Source organism: Lissotriton helveticus, chromosome 9, assembly GCF_964261635.1.
Source record: "Lissotriton helveticus chromosome 9, aLisHel1.1, whole genome shotgun sequence".
In the NCBI taxonomy this organism is placed as follows: domain Eukaryota; kingdom Metazoa; phylum Chordata; class Amphibia; order Caudata; family Salamandridae; genus Lissotriton; species Lissotriton helveticus.
The window spans coordinates 1,227,297,073-1,227,313,234 of NC_136070.1; the positions used below are offsets into that span (position 1 = coordinate 1,227,297,073).

The 16,162-nt window shown below is 44.8% G+C and overlaps 1 protein-coding gene across 1 annotated transcript in view; it reads right to left on the reverse strand.

The window, feature by feature from the left end:
- The window catches only part of LOC144783452 (cilia- and flagella-associated protein 100-like), a 154,276-nt gene extending 140,838 nt beyond the window's left edge, over nucleotides 1-13,438 (reverse strand). Inside the window, exon 1 of the mRNA XM_078662426.1 lies at nucleotides 13,386-13,438. The gene's annotated coding sequence lies outside the window, so the exon portion shown is untranslated. The remainder of the gene's footprint in view (nucleotides 1-13,385) is intronic.
- Nucleotides 13,439-16,162: the final 2,724 nt, after the last annotated feature.

Here is a 16,162-nt window from a genome sequence, read left to right on the forward strand (position 1 = left end):
TTTAATCCAGGTAAAAGTGTCCCGGTGGAACAAGGTGGTTTCCAGCCTCCTGACCACCCTTTTGAAGTCCTCCAGATGGATTATATTCAGATGGAGCGATGTCGAGGTTTCAAGTATGTCCTTGTAGTTGTATGCGCTTTGTCCAGATGGACAGAAGCCTATCCAGTCCCAGATTACACAGCCGCGACCACTGCCAAGCAGTTGGTTCGTGAATTCTTCCCTCGATATGGACTCCCTAGAGTCGTATATTCTGACAACGGCCAGCCATTCTCATCTGAACTCATGAAGCACGTTTCCCTGTTGTTAGGGTACCAGTGGAAGTTTCATTGTGTACGCCATCCTGAAGCAGCCGGTCTAGTCGAGAGACATAATCAGACTCTGAAAATCCGTATTGCAAAAGTCTGTAAAGATAAGGGTGTGGACTGGCTAGTAGCTCTGCCAGTCGCTTTGTTTTATATGCGCATGGTTGCACATTCCAGATCAGGTCTGTCCCCGTATGAGGTCGTTTTCGGCCGCCCCCCTAACATGTGGGGTACTCCTAGACCCCGAAGTATTACTGATGTTTCATGTAATATGCTGACAGATTACCTAGCTTCCTTGATGTCTGCCCTCAACTCATGTCGTTCACAGGTTGCCGCCGCATTTCCAGACAATACCGAGGTGGCACCGCACGAAATCGTTCCAGGTTCCATGGTGATGGTCCGGAACTTTGACAGATCAAGTCCGCTGGAGCCTCGATGGAAGGAGCCCCGTCAGGTCCTCCTCACCACCCGTACAGCCGTGAAGTTGGAAGGCCGAAAAGGATGGATACACCTTTCTCACGTTAAACTTTTTAAAGGATTGAAACCCGTCTTTAAAAGCATTTCCAAGGATTCCCAGGATTTTAAGGACTGCCAAAACATTGTTCCTAAGGACTGTCCCGCAAATGACATTGATACAACCCCTCCCTTGGTAGAGAAAACTCCGCAGCAGGAGTATAAGTTAAAGCTCCGGTCTAGTAAAATAAGTCAGCCAGTTTGATTGTCTAAGTCCTCCCCTAGGTGAAACGGTTAGACTGTTTCTGACATGTATAAAATAGACCCCCATAGTGAGAGAGTCAGTCAAAACTCAATTCAATGTATCGTTTTTCTGAGTTTCATATTATTCATCAGCATTTTGATTTCCTGCACCAGTTACGCATTTTTCCTGTGTTTCCCAGTTCCTCATGTAAATAAGTCTGCTAATGCTACAGTAGAGCACACGTTTAGTGATCTGCCTCCTCACGAATATTCATACCGCCTCGCTATGCGTAACAATTCATTTATCCGCATGTTACATTACTCACACCAGACCAGCAATGCCACTAATTGTTGGGTGTGTGGTCGACTCCCCCCTTTCCAGACACCGAAGGGAGTCCTGCCACTTTTTCCTTATCCTTTTTCACATAATGGTTCGTGTGGGGCATGGTCCACGTTAACGTCATCCTCAACAGATATGTTTTTTTCTTAACAGTACATGTTTTCCAGACAAGCAAGGTTTCCCCCATAGAACAGGTTTAGATCTAGAAAATGAAGTGTACAATTTAGGTAATTATTCGTCGAATTTCATGGTCCTGAATGTTCAGTCTGATACTACTCCAGACTTACCTGCTATTTCAGTACTACCAGTCAAAGGCGAATTATGTGTCCGAAATAAGGGTTCCGTACATGTAGGACATAGTGAATGTACTACTATTGTCCAGTATAGTGACAGTGGGAAATCTATTTTCAAAGCTTCACGTCATTCTTATTTTGTTTGTGGTCAAACCGCATATGTTCGTCTGCCCCTCGATTGGGAGGGAACCTGTTACATTGCCTTCCTACTGCCACCTGTTTTCTTAGCCCCACCTGACTACCATAGGAATTCCTTCCTAGTACATACTAGACACAAGAGAAACCTCCCGATTGTCGATTATACTGAAACCGCTGCAGAGCAATTTATTGATATAGATAAAGGTGTGTTCCCTTATTTAGGTACAGTTGTAAATAGTAAGCTAATCCGTAGGTTAACAAGAACCCTTGAAGCAGTAGTAGATGAGACTGCCTCCGCTCTAGGTAACTTAACCGAAGAGCAATCCTTTATGAGAATTGTCGTTTTACAGAATCGTCTCGTCCTTGACGTCATACTGGCCGATAGGGGCGGGGCCTGTAGAGCCATCGGATCTAGTTGCTGTATTTTCATTCCAAATAACGCGCCGTCTGTTTATTCAGCTATAACCAGACTCCATAGAATTGCCCATCTGTTACACCAAGATCCAGGCACCTGGACATGGTCCGGTTGGTTCTGGAATATAATTTCTGCATGGGGATGGAAAATCCTGTCCTTTCTAGGTATCGCAGTAGCGATCATATTTAGCTGCTGCCTCTGTATACAATGTGGCCCTGCGATTTGCGGCATTTGTGCTACCTCTTGTATTCCTAGTCCCAAGCCCCGTTCTAAATCTCGTTCCAAGATAATTCGAGACGAGCAAATGATACTGTATGAAATGATAGATGGTATCATGAATATTGATGTTTCCTGATGGAAACGTAGTGACAAGGAGGGAATGTGGAAAAGTAAATTTTGCCATGTTCTGTGTCCCTACGCCTCATCCATCATATGTTATGTGTGCATGATTAAATATGCATATGCATTTCCCATGTCTGATTAATGACGCAATTACAGTTGTGTCCACCTCTAGTATGCCAGTTTCCAGTCCTCGTGAATACTACGAATATCAGGCCTTTGTAAAATAATGTTGCCACGTTTCCCAGTGTGCACGTTATTTCATTATAAAGTCCCCGTTTCTAGGCCTCAAAAGGGCCCGGACATCAGATTCAGCTCCTGTCTCCTGAAGCCTCGCTGAGGAGCGATACAGCCCCCACCTGTATCCCCGACCTTTCACTTAATTCCTGCCTCGCAGTGCCCGGTGCAGCTTGGCTCTGCCTCTGAGTCTGCCAAGGATATGTTATAGTTCCAGTTATCAGTTCAGTCCTCCTTCTCTGCATTCCTAAGCTACTGAACTGCATCAATAGTTTCCGTCATTGTCTAGCCTTCACGTCTCCACGTTAGAGAAATACTGCATTTAATGGTCATTTAATATTCTTCATCACGCACTACATGTAGAATAATACATGGTCCAGTCTTAGAATCAAGTTAGCTTTTCCCCTCATGACTTCTAGTTTATATCAACATGTTCCCTAAACATCAGATACTAGATAGGGTTTAGGTACATGTCGCTCCAACCCTCCAGACTTTAGTCTCTGCTCCTAGCACAGAGTTCATAGCGCCCAGCTTCTCCTAGTAACACGTCATTGCCAGTTTACGCGCACCATTAGGTTAGAGGTCCCGGCTCCTTAGGCAGCCCCCTCCTATGTTTCCGCCCCATTCATGACATATTCTGTTACGTTTGCACCACATGTCTATGTATACGCCCAGTTAACACCTACTTTTACTCTTATCTTTCGCGACTGCTACGCGTCACGCCTTCTGCTCCACCCACTGTTACGCCTACTGCAATGTAATGCTATGTGTTTGCGTTATGTATATAAGTTCATGTATTGTTATTAAACGTTAGCGCGCTCATCCCAGACCCAGCCCCGGCAGCTGCCGGGCCCTGTCATCCCTGTTCCTATGCAGGTTGTCCTGATCCTGTCCTTATGCTGTAATAAACCTGCAAACTCCTACTACCTCGAATCTTGACTCTTATTTATTGAGCTATCTGTTATGATATATGCCTAGTCAAAAATAGGGTATTATTTATTTATTTACCACACCCTGGGTATTCAGAGAAAGGTTGTTTATGTTTAAAGTTGAAGTCTGCTGAAAGTAATAAAACAAGAAAGTTGAACACAATTCTCACCTCCACGTCCTTAATAGACTTGAAACTTTCCGTTCAAGGAGCTAGAAAATGTTTAATTCCTCTTCAAATCGGAGTGTACCTTGCAACCTAATGGGGGGTCTAGAAACCATGTCAAAACATAAGGCTGTTCGCTAGCAGCACTCCACTATAAGCAACGCTCCCTACCTTATTTAACGGAGCTTAGGCAAAGCCAATATGTCTCACCTTTTAAATAGATTGGCTTTGTCGAGGCTGTTGAGCATCGGCAAAAAAAAAAAAGTTTTTCGTCAATGCTGTGCAGCACAGGATGAAGAAAAACATGAACAAAGTGCAATGTTTTGACCGTGTTCAAGCACCACGATATTGTGGCCAACAAGATGAAGTGAATTATGAGCATGTATGTCTCATGACCCATGTGTGTATACACATTGATGCAGAAGCCTTTTTTTTTTTTAACCATTCGAAGATGGCAGAAGCCAATCTTGCATCACAAAAATAAAACAATTTAAATATCCACAACAGAAGCAGTCCACCAGCAAATGGCAGCTACCAGACCATATAAATGCTTAAAAAATAAATGTCTTATTTACGTACATCTTTTTAAAGAACACCACAGGGGTAGCGAGTTAGCAACAGAGAAATGCTCAAGGGATAGGCCAACACAGGGGTGTAAAGGGGTAGACCAGGAAGCGGTAGGGGAGAATTAATGCAGGACTTGAAGGGGGGGGGTTTTAAAAAAATATAACAAAAAATGTCAGTGAGTAGTGGGGGAAGCAACTACCAATTTGGGGTTGGAAACAAGGAGCACCAAGGGGGCTACCTGGGGAGGAGGTAGCGCACAAGAGAGCTAGAAAACTCATGCACTCAGATGAGTGCTAAAGAAAAACAAAAAAACTGTTCCTAGTAACAAGAATGAAACGAACCGGACTCCGGAGGTGTGGGGGGAGGTGGGGCCTTGCTGCTCCGGGGTTTTTCACTGCTCAGTGCCCAGCAGCCGGCCTGGTTCCTCCTCTGCGGCGATGCCTCGCTCCTACCTCAGACGCAGCTTCCCCCTGACGGTCTCGGACCTGTCCCCAGTGGCCGGCTGTGGAACTGCAGCCCCTGCGCCAGCAGCAGCACGCGTTCGGAGCCAGGAAGGGATCACGCGCACGCTGACAATCTGCGCGTTCACAGACCACAATCTGCGCGTGGCCCGGTATGTACTCCTTTGCAAGCCGTCACGGTGACAATACATTTTGCTGGCGGGAGCGCTTCGCGCTCCAACACCAGCGAGCCCTAAAAAACCCTGCCTGGCTTCCTGTAGAATCAGTGGCTTCCTTAAATGTAACAATAAAGGGTTACTTACATGTCTTCAGAGCAATGTCACCTTATTGCACTGTCTCTGCACAAAGAACAGAGCATGCTGGTGTCTGCTGAATATGAGGACAGGCCAGGTGCAAGGCTGAGGGGTCCCGGGACTCCTGCACCTGGGGTGGTGGGGGGGGGGAGGTAGGGGGGTAAGCCCCTTTGCGTGCACACACACAGTTCTATCACCTGTCTCTCCCTCTCAGCATTGCTTCTTCCTTTGAACTTCCTTTTGACCTTCTCCTGATCACTGCTCTGTCCACTCTTTCTTTCTGCACTCCAGCACTCTGGTTTCCTTATAAATCCTGGGTGCCTTCTCTTCCAGGCCTCCGTACACAAGCAAGAAACAAAAGCTATAAATTGTAACTGTTTTTTGTGTGCAAGATCTTCAGAAAACTGCTTCCTGCCAAAAGAAAGGCTGAAGCTGGTTAGAACTGGTGTGCAGTGCTGAGGCCTGTGCTCAGCACTCTCTTCACTGTGGGGGGAGGGGGCCCCTTCAAGAGTAGGGAAGCCTGGAGCTGCAAACTTTCTCCAGGTCCAGTCAGCTCTGTGCTGCCTCAGAGGAGCAGGGCCCTCTCTGGGGCCCCCACCCCATCCTTGTCCTGGGCCTGGTGCAGGGTTGATACTTTGCTTCTCTTCAGTCCACAGCACGTGCAGGGCAGGCCCTTTACAGGCTGCTTTAGGGAGACAGAGGGGGCCCCCTTCACTTACTGAAGCCTGCCCCCCCTACCCCCACCTGTGTGTCCTCTGTCTTCCATCCCAGGCCTGTCTTCTCTTCAAGCTCCTTTACTCATTTGTTTCACTTTCACCTCCTCTTCTCTTGCCTTTCCCCGCTGGCATCTCTCCCCCTCCCCCCCCCCATCTGTCTCCTCTCCTGCTGTTTGTCCTCCCCCTGCTTCCTGTGTGCCTGGTACACTTTCAGAGGCCCGCCCGGGCCTGGACTGGAGACCAATTATTAAGAGGCCGGCCCCGGCCTGCGCACCTTAAATAATGAAGAAGATGACGTGGTGTGTCTTGTTGGCTCTGCTCAGACTGAGGGGCCCCTGGAGCGCAGGGCCCCCCCCGCACTGCGGGGGCTGCGGGAGGCCTGTGTTACGCCCCTGATTCAAGTAATTTACCTGGTTTTTCGAAGGCAAGAAACTTGAGGTGGTTACCACAGATAAATAACTAGGAGTCAATTCGGAACATCAAATGACTTTTAAACATCATCTGGCTGCCATGCAGGCTAAAGAACAGCCGCCGAATTTTGGGTTCAAACTATTAAAGAAGAAACTGAGTTGTCCGTCATTAAGCCATCTTCTTAGCGCAATGTCCGCACAGCGAATACCAACGTTGATCTATGGCACGGAAATTATGCGGGGTCAGAAATAGCCACTCATAATAAGATCCACAAGAAAGTATACAAAACTGTGTTTAACATGCCAAAATTAGCCTCATCAGCCCAGGTACGTCTAGAGTGGATGTATGTTAGTACAACGCGATCATTTTGATCGCGGTACTTTACAATGCGGTTTTCACAACGCAAGTCGTTACAACGACTTGCGTTGGAGGGCGCTGGATTGTGGATTATTTTAATTTTCTATTCCAACTCCAGCCCACGTAACAGTAGGGAAGGTGTTGGAATAGAAAATTAAACTATTCCTTAAGCAAGAGCGCCATCCAGCGCAAGTTGTAGTAATGATTTGCGTTGTGATGGCTGCGTCGTAAAGGCCCCGCAGTGTAAACACCGCGTTGTAAAGGACGTTTCCCGTCTAGGCTTTGGCTTAAAAAAAGATGAAGCTTTTCAAAGCAAGAGTGTTTTTAATAAAGTATGCTGGCGGCTGCATGCTTCCGAGATGGGTTCCATCAACAATTTATGCCGGCTGAAAATTGAGGAGCATCAACACCGCAATGTAAAAGGCTCATGGGGATAATACTTAGGCCAGGCCATTAAGAAATTAGGCATCCAAGACGCCTGGGCCACTAGTATGGGAAAATCAGCATTTAACCAATCAATCAACACCTCTGCTCGGATCTCGTCCCATTTAACAGATAAAAATGCCCTCGTGAAGAGACGGCATGGTTGGACCTGATTAACTCATATACCAACTTGAGACACCAGCAATATCTCACTTTTCCCAGGTCTTAAAGCCTCAGTTCATGTTATTTCGCTTCAGGGTCATAGACACTACAGATCTTAATTCAGCCTGGAAAAATCAGTGTCAGAATCAAAATTGCTGGCTTTGTAAATACAAGCAAGAGACGTTAGCACACATTTTTGCCTATGTCCAGTACCCCTCACTCAAAGCAAAAAAAACTGTTGAAACAAATACTGGTAAACCTTCAAATTCCCTCTTGCAGGCACGCAGTGATAACTTGGTTAAGTGGCACTTTACTCCTCTTAGCCTGTAAGGGGGTACAATTCCTAAAACAGCTCCTAAACTAACTGGACAAGTGAACAAGCAAGTTCTGACTCACTTAGAAGCCTTTACCTGCACAAACGTTTATGATCAGGCAAGTCCTAAGTGCACCTAACAACACAAGGAACAGGCACTTTATATCCGCTCTAAGAAAACCAAAAAAGAAGCAAAGTAAGGCTATTTTTAAGAATGCTGGTTTGCACAAGTCGTTACTCATCAAAACCTGGCTATTCTTCAGAATAACTAACCGTATAAGCAATCTGCACTTTATAATCTGCTGCTAGGGGGCAAATGAAGCACCAAGGGGTGGGCTACTAGAAAGATTTTGGCTATTTACAAAATAATTGTATATTTATCTGTGAATTGAGCATTGACAGGCATAAGATAGAACCCCACAATTTGCAGTTATGAGGAAAATGAAGCAGTAAGGACTGGAGACTTGGAATAATATTGGCCCAACTGGTGGCATGCTAAATCATTGGTTTGCACAAGGCACTCGCACTTTACCTGAGAACTGAGCAAGGACAGGTGCAATATTGGGCCAACGAAAGACGTGGTCCGGCTGCTTGCACTTTATTTATTACAGCATAAATTAACTATAGGCCAAAATTCACAATAATGAGGTTTACAGTTTAACATAATTTTTTTGCTATTGTTAAAGGAAGTTTTTTTTTTATTGGATTCTTTGTATTTTAAATCAATGCATTAGATTTGGTTCTATATTTTTATAGAAATTGTATGCAATGGTTTAAATTAACTATGGAAATAAACTTGACTTGACTGCTTTGTAAAACTAATTGTTTGACATGTTTCTTTCAATAAAATTGCTGGGTGAGAACCCTGAACTCCTTCAAATAGTCTGCTTTGTGCTAAATAAGACTTCTTTTACAACATTTCACAGGGATCATTTTAGCTTTCAGTTCCAGCCCTGGTCATGTCTGATTGTTAATATAAATAAAGATCATGCTACCTGATAAAAAAAGAATCTGGCATCAACATTGGCTGGCAGGAAATAAGAGGAAGAGTCAGATGATAACCGTGGGAGATGAGGGAACAGCACCAAGTTTTACCTGGTACACCCAGCGACTGTGTGAAAGATACAGTTATGTCTATGAAAGAAACATAGGGGCCCATTACGATTGCGGGCGGATCGCAACCGCCGGGCTGGCAGTGGCTACCGCCGGGCCAGCAGTGGCTACCGCCGGGCTAGCGGTGGCGATCCGCCCACCAAATGTCCCATGTTCACCCCTGCCATATTAGCATGGCGGGGGGCACCGTGGCAAATGGAGAGACCGGTCGCCACTTTTCTGCTGGTCGACTTGTCGACTGGGCGGAAAAGGCCCTCAATATGGGTCCATATTAGGATGTGCCAATTTCAATGCCTTTCCAAGGCATAGATTCTGCCATGGAAAGGCATGCAGTTTTCGCTTTGGGGGCCCATTGCAGGACCCCAGGTGGGTGGTCTCAGGGGCTGCACTTGGGGGGTACCTATGGTACCCCCCCAACATTGGCATGGACAAGGTGGCAGGCCCCGCGCGGTGCCAATCACGTTGTGCATGCCAATGCATAGCATGCAAGTATTGCATTGTGGCGGGTGCTTCTTACAGCACCGCCCACCATAATGAATATATGCGGGATGCCACCGTGGCGGTAGCATCCTAATTGCCATTGCGGGACCGCCGCACCTCTTGCGGGTGGTCCCGTTTGCCGTTGCGGTGACGGACAAACAAAGTCCGCCGTCATCGTAATGATGTCCATAGTGACTAGAGAAATCGGAAGTATAGTCAGGGTATGAAGACTATTTTGTTTCATATGGTGGGCTAAGTTGGTAAACGTGGAAGTGATGCAAAACGAACAAGCATTGGTAAAGCCAATGGTTTTAGTCATGCTGCACAGCTTTCCTGATGCAGTGCAGCATAGCTATTAACAGGGGAAAAAACTACAAGGCCGGATGCGTAATTTCGTAGGCACATCCACTGAGCACATGTGCCTGCAAAATGACGTAAACATGTTTTCCTTTTTGCAAACCGATCCAAGGTGATTTGGTAAAAAATAAATTATCACTAACTCGTGGGGGGAAGAGGGCGGATGGAGGGTAAGAACGCAGGTGGGGGAAGCACCACAGAGGGTGGAATCACTGAGGACAGGGTAGGAACAGGAGGGCAGGGGGAAGCCACACAGGGTTACGCAGAAGGGAAGCAACATGGAGGGCTTGGGTGGGGGAAGCAATATGGAGAATGCAGGGAGGGAAGCGAATAGAGACAGAGCAATGTGGAAGTGGGTAGAAGAGAACAAACAAGAAAGAGTTTAATGTGAAGATAAAGTGTACTGGAGAGCAGCTCGACTGGTGAAGATGTATAAATGTGAAAGAGTATGAAGAGTGGCTCGAAGAACGAAGTTGTGGAAAACTACATTTTTTAGTATTGTAACACTTGTGGAAGGATAAAAGGAGCCAATCAAAGAGATGGCAGACTATTGCCCCATGGGAGGGACAAAGACTAGATGGAAAGGCTAAAACAAATAAAACAATTGAATAGAAAGCAAGAAAGAAAAAGGGAAAAAAAAACAAAAGCCAAAAGCAAGAAAATAAAAGTGATAAAAACAAAATCCAATTGAAAGCAATGGGCAGAGATTCTTCCCAGGTCAGCTACCGACATGTCCCCAATAAGTCTTTTGCAACCAAATAGCTGCACTGTCTGGCATCCTTTGACCTAAAAACAGCCATGGACTTCATTTAGGGGTTGCCAGGGGTCACAGCTGCGACACCTGACTTGCTCCTTGTGACCCCTTCCACTGCCTCTGTGGGCTCAAGGGTGGCAAAATCAGTGCCAAGAACACAGGGCCAACACGTCCTTACGGACATTGCTTGAGGCTCCGCTTTCCTTGTTTTCTATCATTCTTTATTACACTAATAGTGAATAATAAATTATATTATTAATTATTAGTGTAATAAAAAATGGATTACAATTAGCTGTAATATGACTCTTCCCTGCCAGCTGTGGTAAGCAAAAATTTCTTTTAATTGTATGTTGTGTGCATGGCCGAGGGTGAGAGTGTATTTTTGGAGAGTGTGTGTATGTGTGAACATGTGTGTATGTGTAAGTGTTTGAGTGAAAGTAAAGTTCAAATGGCGTGTGATGATTTCTTCTGCTACCCCTGGCATTATGGTGAATTGACGCCCATGAAAACAGCTCTGTTGAGTGCCATGCATCTCTGGTCAGAAGAATGCTTTTTAATAACTTTTTTCTCATCCCCACAAGAACCCATCAGGCAATGTGTGGTACTTGGCAGCGCTGTACAGGATTAATTTATACAGAGCGCGGGATTTCCCTCTTAGCAGGATAACCTTATCTTGTTTTCCTCCACTGCAGTAACAATGATGAGGTGGCCAAGGTGACAAATAGTGCATATAGCATGATAATTAATGGATGTCACATGCCCACACGTGCTGTCCATCGCATCTACCTTTCATAGAATTTCAGAAGAAGTAAAGTAAAAGTCCACATTTGTAAAGCGCACAATCACCCGTAAGGGTCTCTAGGCGCTGGGGGCCGTCGGGAAGATTAAGCGAGCTATTGCCCAGAGTCACATGGTGCTGGGCTAACCTGCCGCCGGAGCCGGGGATCGAACCGTGGTCCCCAGATTCCAGCGTCAGTCGCCCTGGCCGTGGCGCCACACCTCTCCCCTAGAAGAAGCAGAGTTTAATATGAAAGTGATGTGCCCAGCAGAACTCTGGCCACAAAAGAGAGAGGGCCTTACTACAAAATGACCCAGCGCGTCGCTGTGTCATTTTAAAAGCACTATATTAACAACAATACGGTGCATCAGTGTGCTTTCCCCTGTGCTGGCACACAACTGGCTACCATGTGCCTGCTTAGGCACCCTTGCGTCATCTTGCAAGGGTGCATGCATTGCGGGTATCTCTTCCTGCACAAAAACAATCATTCATGGCCTTTTCTTCATTATATGTGTGCTGCAGAATTCAGCACACATAGAAAGAGGAAAAAACGAGGAGAAATAAAAGTATTTTCCCTCGTTGCGCCCCTCCTATGCCCCCCGACGTAGGATTCTGACTCATTCACAGGTTATGAAAACTTTGTTAATCTGGGAATATGTCAGGTTCCATGGATGTTGCGTGGCAACACCCATGGAACGCTCCTTTCATGCAAAGTAATGCGTGAAAGGGGCCCATATTTACAAGGGCATGAAAAGTCACGCACGGTGACTTTGCATAGCCTTGTAAATGTGGGCAGGGACACTGCACCAAAGGTGCGACAAATAAAGTGACACACTGGCCTTGTAAATGAGGCCCCGAATGAGCAGAGTGTGGGACTATCTCGAGGGCTGACACAACTCATTCCACTATGAAGAAGTGAAGTCCTGACTAGCACTTAATGTAATGGAAGAAAGCTCGATCCCTTCTAAAACGTGTTTCCCTTGTGGGCGCAGGAAAAGTTCAACCAATGCTGTGCTGCTGTTGCAAACAACCTCAATGAGCACTTTCGACTTTCATTTAAAAATCTGAATTTCCCCAATAGTCAATATCGTTTCACAATATGAATTCTTTCATCTTCCAAAGCTTGGCTGCACACAACTTTCCTTTCTGTTAATCATGAGTCTCTTCGTACGGGAAACATCGTTTACAACGCACGCGTTACAATGCGTGTCATTACAACAAATGTTTTACAACGCGAAATCCATTACAACGCATGTCATTACATCGCATAATCCATTACGACGCATTCCCCAAAGTAACGCCCCAGCAGAGTTAGAATAGTAATTGCGTTGTAATTGATTATGTGTTGCAATGACATGCATTGTAACGACATGCGTTGTAATGGATTTTGCAATGTAAAAAATGTGTTGTAATGACACGCGTTGTAACACGGGCGTTGTAAAGTTTCATATTCTCTTCTTACATATAACATGGAGAGGTGAGTATTGCATCGTGCGGCGCTGTCCTTAAACTGAATGTGAAAAATGGCCATGGCACTATAATAATAGCTTGATTTTTGTACAGTAACTAATACTGGAAACATTTTTCGCTTCAATATGGATTTGCAGAATTTGCTACATAATTCTTCATCTGCTGCAGAAGCCTTTCAGATCAGCGTGGAACAAGGTGTAATTTGTAACATTTGCTTGGACCTGATTGTTCTGTTCCACTCGCAACAGAGCTACTTAAAGTGTTTCACCTAAAGAATTTAAATGCCACACAAATCATGCTGGAAACGCGGAAATCTCGCAAATTAGCACAATGAAAAGTCAGCACCTCTATAAAAAGCGCTTATTCTGATACATGACCAGGTGATATGAATTTACACTTGAGAATGCAATATTCACACATATTAACATTTGGGAACACTCACACAGGGGAGGGAGCAAAAAGAGGGAAACCCGGAGACATGCAATTGCCCATTCCTTTGTAAAGATGAATATTTCATGAAGGAGAAATGTAAACATTTTCAAAAGTCTCAATATTTATGATAAAAAATATCATCTTCACATTAAAAATAAAACTTTAAACTCTTAGTAGAAATTGAAAGCACAGACTCGAACGTGATGGAAACTTCTCAAAGGTAGCAAAAGTTAAAGAATAAAAGGAAATGCAGGATATCCTAAAGAGAACGGAACGGTGAACTCAGCCTGATGCATTTCCCAGCAGAGCAGTGTAAGAATCCCTTCGAGCGAGACAATTTCGGCAAAGTTTTGCATTAGCAACATATTGTAATTCATGTATTAAATAAATACTATTACGATGGCGGGAGTAAAACTCTGCTTGTCCCGTTGTCCCTGGTACTCACCCCGTTCCTCTGCACGCTCGTCCATACGTGGATGCGGTGTTTACACTGGTAACCATTAAGAAGCAGCAGCAGGACCTTATTCAATGGTTCGCATTTCCATCTCTTCTGTCCCACGACGCACACCGTAACCTCGGAATGTTGCCCGGACAGGATTGTTTGTGTTACCGTGGGAACGGTAGTAAACGTTGTCCTAGCAACACGACGTCACAAAGCAGCGTCATCGCGCTTTTGAATTTCCCAGAGATGAGGATGAGGTGCGAGGGGAGGCTCTCTTCCAGCAAGGAAAGGGAGTCTATGGTACCCTGATCTGGAGTTGGAGAAAATGTACTCCAGGAATCCATAAATTGAGGGCATAGTGTGGCAGAGGAAAGGGGTTGGAGTCACAAGAGGAAGAATTAGACAGTTATTTACTTTTTAAAGTCTTTCTGCAAAGAAATTAGCAACGAGGACACATGTTGCCATACATGCCAATAGACCCGATTCAGGCGGGAGACTACCGATTTTTCAAGCCAAAAATTGCTTTATTTTAGCTGTCTCCCGCCTGAAATTGCATTTTCTACAGTAGAAGTCAATGGGGAATTTTCAATCTCCCGATTTTTTATTTCAAATCTCCCACGTCCCTGACCTAAAATGTTGAAAATGTTGGCATGTATGCATGTTGCACTAATGTGTTGTAGCTTAATTGTTCACAAAGAGGCTGCATTTTAAAATATCTTAGATATTTAAGACATGCTACAGACATCTGGGACGTAACGGAGACTCACGCAGCCCCTGCAGTGCAGGGATCCTTTTGTTGGAGGGTGCCTGTTATGTTGTTCTTTCATTACTTTTGTACACACTCTCAGTCACGGGACACATGTTCTAATGCATGCTCTGTGTTTCACGTTCCATAGAACATGGAACGTGAAGCAAGAGCAGTTGGTCAGATCTTGCTGTAACTTCTTTCTGTCAAGTTGGATGTATTGTACCTGCTTCTTTATCATATATTAAACTCATCTACTTTATCACAAATATTGAAGAGTGATAATTCAACAGTGCCCCTCACCTTCCAAAGCCATGCCACTACATGCCTTACAGAATGTGTACACTGGCATGGACTAAGAAATAGGTAAACTCTTGGGAAAGTCACTCTGCAGCATAGGGGGTTCCCACACCCTTCAGGAGGACTCCATTGTGGAGCATCTTCCCCAGCTCGGGCACTCGTCAATGACTACGCCACACACAGAGGGTAGTTGTACGCGTCTTTATTCATCAGTGTGCAAACGTTAACTCAACATTCTAAACCTGCATTAACTTCACTGCTCTCTAACATTTACTTCACATGTCTAAGGAGTCCATCAGGAGACAAAAGGGTTCCATCATTTCTAGCTCGCATGACACTACTCAAGCACAAAATGTATATCTGCGATCTGGAATACGACCCTAATCCCATTTTGAAGGGGGGCCACATAATTTTGTTTTACGCCACTGAGACATCTTTGTGTGTCCAGCAATTTTCACGACCTTATATCAATGGTAAGATAATAGTGGAGCATAAAGCAGTTCCTGGAGAGTTCTTTTTTTTGCCCAATCAGGGTTTTCACTCATAAAGAAGCCTAGAGGGTTAATGTGCCTGCTGCAAAGCAGATGATATATTATTCAGATCATGGTATCTGTTTCCATGCCACCAAGTTCCACATTCCATCTACCACAAAGAGTAGATCCTAACAACCTCCACAACCCTCATATTTGACCCAGTCATTAAACCTAGTGGCTTGTACCCAATCACAAGACAGGAGACAAAACAGGAAAGCTGTCCCAGCCCAACGCACACTCAAACCACAACCTGCAACCCACACTCAGCTGGGTGCTATTAATAGTATAGCATTCACCCAGCACTTCTTGTTTTGTTTCCTGTCCCAGGATAAAGTCCAGGAGTGCTGAGGTGGGAGCCCGGCCCATACCTCCTACGAGTATCAGCGAGTACCTCCCTGCCGTACTTGGGGAGGACTGTTTTACCAGCAAAGGTGAAATAGACTAATGAGTATTATTCAGGATCATAAGTAACCCTATATGCACAAAATATACACACAACTAGAGGTTATATATTTTTAGTAGTTCTATATTGATTTCAGTTGGCTCCTAGGTATAACAGCATACTTTTGTACATTGATAATAATGTAATATTTGCAAGCTACAGGTTTTTGCAGCGAACAACCATTAAAGTAATCTCTAATTTTAGTGATATGAGTATCTTGTGTTGAGACCCTCCATTGTCCTTTATGGTGGATGGATTGAGAACTCAGCCTACAAATTGTGTTTCATTCCCTTAGGACTTGCAGGTGTTGGGCTTTTTTCAAGGCTCAACTTGGATAGTTATTGTTGATAAAAAGGTTAAAGAAAGCTTGGTTTAGGTTTGACCACCAATATGCAGTGTATCCTATATTGTACTGTTCCATATCTAGAGGCTTGTTTAAGTACAAAGTTCAAGGGTTAGGAAGGGAGAGAGTTCATCCATATTGCAGTCTGGATGCCGGACGGAGAGGCATCTCTGTCTTGAAAAAGCCCCAGGCCTGTTCAGAGTAATGAAGATTACCAGTAAGTAATCAGGCTTTTTATGTGGATAGGTAACATGGACGTCGATTCACCAAAATGCAGGGGTAGCGGAAGTAACATCACATTCCCCTGACATTAGCGAAATCAAAGGAAGAGACATCATATGATCTTTTCCCCTCAATCTTCCCAGGAAGTGATGTCACATGACCTTAATCCTGATGACCTCTGAAGTTTCATAATAA